We start from the raw sequence: 4,553 nt of genomic DNA on the forward strand, positions 1-4,553 counted from the left end.
GATTTAATATAGTAGAAACAACATTGAGATTTTGAAATCAGAGATAGCTGGGGTCCAATCCTGGCTCTGACAAATTTAGTGCATATGAACTTTAATTTCTTAATCTGTAAGTAAGAACAATAATATCTGCCTTACAGGAAGGACTGCTGTGAATTTTACCATTAACATATCCAAAGTGTCTTTGCACATAAAGGGCAAAGCCATTAACTAATATAACCAAAGTTACATAGTATGGGACTGGTTTTGTAAATAGCCCTATACCCCACACGGGAAGTATCACCATAGCACATCCTCATATGGTATCTGATGTTCATAATGATACTAAATGAAATGTAAATCATGTTCCATGTAATCATTTTGATAAGACACAATATTTTAGACATGAAAAATATTTAAAAAGAAAATATTTAAAAAGAAAATTTTCAGCACTTCAAAGTATAAATTCAGCTATCTGAAAATTCATTTGTGAGGAATATTTGTTTCTCTCAGTGCCAAATAAATGAAGCACTTATCTTGTTTGGTGCTGGTTCTACTATTATTGAAATAATGACTCACCAATCTCTTGGTAATTTGGGAGCCAGGCTGAGCAGGACTTTCTTGAAGGAGCCTTGAAATCTGAATTGTCAGTAGGCCTACAGTCATGTTCTTGTCTTCAGGTCAGGTAGCTTTTGTGGCAAATACAGGAGAATGGAAAGCTTTGGTCTGTTTCCTAACAGAAGATATAATCATATCAATAATAGGCATGGTCTCTTACGGGTAAGTCATCTTAAGCTTTCTAGGAAATTTCCCTGCTTTAATATCATTTAAAGCCTAACCACTGGGGATGCCTGGGTGGCTCAGTCGGTTAAGCATCTGCCTTTGGCTCAGATCATGTCCTGGGTTGGAGTCTCGCATTGGGCTCCTTGCTCGGTGGGGAGCTTGCTTCTCCCTTTGCCTCCTGCTCCCCCTGCTTGTGCTCTCACAAATAAATAACCTTTTAAAAAATAAAGTCTAACCACTGTACAGTCAATAGAATCAGTAAATAATTGTTTATCCTCTAGTAATAACATTGGGCACATCAAATGTTCAGATGTTAATAATTTCTTAGGAGTTTTAACCTTGATTCATATAGCCCTCTGTGTTGAGATCATGGCTTGAAATAATAAGATACTGCTCCTTGAATGAATTATCCTTCATCCTCAAACCTTACATACGCTGTATTCCACAAAGCAAGCCAGCTGACTTGTACCTCGAATCACAGTAATAGATGGGAATTATATCTTGTATAGGAGACATAGCCCCTAAACTTTCATTCAGTATAACTAGCCTTTCTTAAGTGACTGTTGCACAGATGGCACACATGCCAACTTTTAGTTTTTTTCTAGGAAACTCAAGGCATATTTTAATAACCAGAAGATTCATAAACCATATCAATGCTGAGGTTAACATCTCACACACTCCTATGAACACTTCTGAGAATGTGCAGTCAGGGCTGCCTTGTAAGATAAATGATTCAACAGATACAATCTGAGGTTAAAATTGCTGGGAGTAGCTGACTTACTAAGGTACTGCATCATTCTTTGATAGATGAGGAGCAGCATAGCATTCAACTACGACCTACAGCTTCCTTGATATTTGAAATGTTTGTTTCTTAACCATGTGGTATCTGAGATTTTTAAAATTCTGATTTATCTCATAAATGATAAAAATGGTGATTATAGTTGACCCTTGAACAACGTATTTGAACTGCACATATCCACTTATACACAAACTTTGTTCGATACAGTATAATACTGTAAATGTATTTTCTCTTATGTTTTTAATAATTTTCTCTAGCTTACTTTATTGTAAGAATACAGTATATAATACATATAACATACAAAGTATGTGTTAATCGACTGTTATCAGTAAGAGTTTCTGTCAACAGCAGGGTACTAGTTTTCAGGGAGTCAAAGTTGTACATGGTATTTGGTGGTGTGTGGGGGAGGGGAGGAATCAGTGCCCCTAACTGCCTACCCCCCACCCCCAAGTTGTTTAACAATCAACTGTATCTAATTTCTTATGCTACAGAAACAGCATGTAGCTCCTAATTAAGCAGCAAGACTATATACCAAGCTTCATTAACACTGTGGACATTTTTCTATCATCTATCCCAGAAATCGTTATCACAAAAACGTTAAACTCATTTTAAAACATGGTCAAAACATTTCAAGCTTTCACACAATGAAGATTTGGTTCAGCTGTTAGTTCTTCTGTTCAACTTTGTTGTGTATGTCATAAGGTATTTATAATTCAGCAAAACTCCGGCTTTCTGAGTTTTAATTGTTCCTAACGACGATTTGAATCATGTTTGACTCTCCTGGAAACTACTACACACTTCTACCATGTCCTAGTGTTAACAACATAATTCAATTAGGCTATTAATCACATATACTCATTCCACTGGGTTCTGCATCATGGGATTGACATTTCCTTAAACCAAATGTGGAAAAACAATGTTATTAAAACATTAGAATCTTTAATGAATAAATTTTAAAATGTAAAATGGGAATACACAAAATCTTAAGTGGGCATTTTCCTAGAATTTCTAGGCTGAAATGGTTCTCTCTCAGAAATAGCTTTGAAATTACCTCTTAACTACAGATAATGAGTGACTCTTGACAATGAACACAGTATACTCGATACCCACAAATAAACTCAATTGTCTTTCTTGAAAATAAAACTTGCATCCAAGGTTGGCAGTGGAAATCTCTTATAGTGAAAGCTGGCTGAACAGCATTCGCTGTTTTCCAATCCAGTCTACTTTTGGATTGGCTTAATATACATGTATTTCCATTCCTACACCTTCTTCTTACATGACTGACACTCCTTCCAGCAGGAGTATCTGTTCCTTTCACTTCAAGATGGGATTGAATCTTCTAGGACTTCTGATGTTGTAAGAGAGTATAGTGGAAGTGATGCTATGACTTCCACATCTAAATCCTTAAAAAGATCCAGCTTCTGCCTGGCTCTGCCTCAAAGCCCTGAAATAAATCCAACTGCCTTAAACCCACCGTGCTGTAAAGCTTAAGAAAAGACTGAGCCACTAACGGAGATGCTTAGAGTATCTCTCTAGCCCAAAGGAGTGAAAGCCTTTATTTTTAAGCAAGCTCTGCATCCAACGTGGGGCTTGAACCTACGACCCTGAGATCATGCTCCACCAACCGAGTCAGCCAGGCACCCAGTGTGAAAGCCTTTAAAAGAACCTCCGAGCTATCTGACTGTAACTTCATGAGACCCAGAGCCAAGATCCAGCAGAGATGCTCCTGAATTCCTGAAATTGTGGTATCAAGCCATTAGATTTTAGCTATTTGTTACACAGCAATGCTAATCCACACTGGTGATACCAGTTACCATAGCCATCACTTATGTGGGCTCACACTACAGCTGTACCTTTTAAGTGTGGCCTAATTGCACCCACAACCCTCCCTTTCTCTCTGCAACACATATAAAGTTTGTAATCTTAAACAAGACCAAGTGATGACAGAAGTTAACATGCAACTAATTATATCTGGTTCCTAAATTTAGTTCACTAGCCGTACAACCCAAGTTTGTAATAAAATCATTTCTCTCCCCAAGACTCCTTGAAACTTTCTTTCCCTAAGGCCCCATCTATATACTTTATACAGGGATTGCCAACCCAATCCAGATACTGGAAGATCTCAAAGTAAAATGTAATCAGATTTGACAAATTACATTACAGATTGGGCTTTCACACTTCCTAACCAAACATAAGAGAAAACTAACAGTGTCTTACTTTCTAGGCGATTTTATGCTCCAATTTTTGTAATTTAGAAAGTCAGATTTGTTTGAAAATAATGTTACCTAAAGTGGTTTTAGCTATCAAGTGCTTCGGTCCTTTTAAAAACTATCATTCCGGGGCGCCGGGCTGGCTCAGTCGGTAGAGTATGTGACTCTTGACCTCGGGGGTTGTAAATTCAAGTGCCGCATTGGGTGTAGATTACTTTAAAAAAATAAAATCTTTAAATAAATAAAGTAACTAAGAACTATCATTCTAACAATCAGCCTCATATACTTTTTTCAATTTAATTTTTAAAGTTTAAATAATCTCTACACCCAACATAGTGCTCTAACAGAAAACCCTGAGATGAAGAGCTGCACATTCCTCCAACTGAGCCAGCTAGGCACACCTAGATCTTCTTTTGCAAATGAGGATTAGCAAACTCATTAGGATTTTTAAAAGTATAGTAGTACATGTTGCAGAAATTTGATTACATGCTGAAATTTACTTGTTAAAATATAACCACAAATACGTATCCATATTTCAATTTAACTACAACTAAATCAAGTTTTTTAAAATTCAGGTATGTTTCCTTTATTTTTGGGAGTATAGGAACTTCTGTGTGACAAAACTTGACACATATAGCAATTAATGAGTGGGGATCAGAGTACTGAACCAACCGTGATTAGTTTACATTTTTTCCTTGAGGTTTTAACTTACACTTAATTCCTTCCATTTTAGGGTCAATTCTTTAAAAACTAGCTTTAAAAAGAACCACCAAGTCACAGACAAA

This window comes from Ursus americanus, chromosome 17, assembly GCF_024610735.1.
Source record: "Ursus americanus isolate L20-20 chromosome 17, mUrsAme1.1.p, whole genome shotgun sequence".
Taxonomy (NCBI): domain Eukaryota; kingdom Metazoa; phylum Chordata; class Mammalia; order Carnivora; family Ursidae; genus Ursus; species Ursus americanus.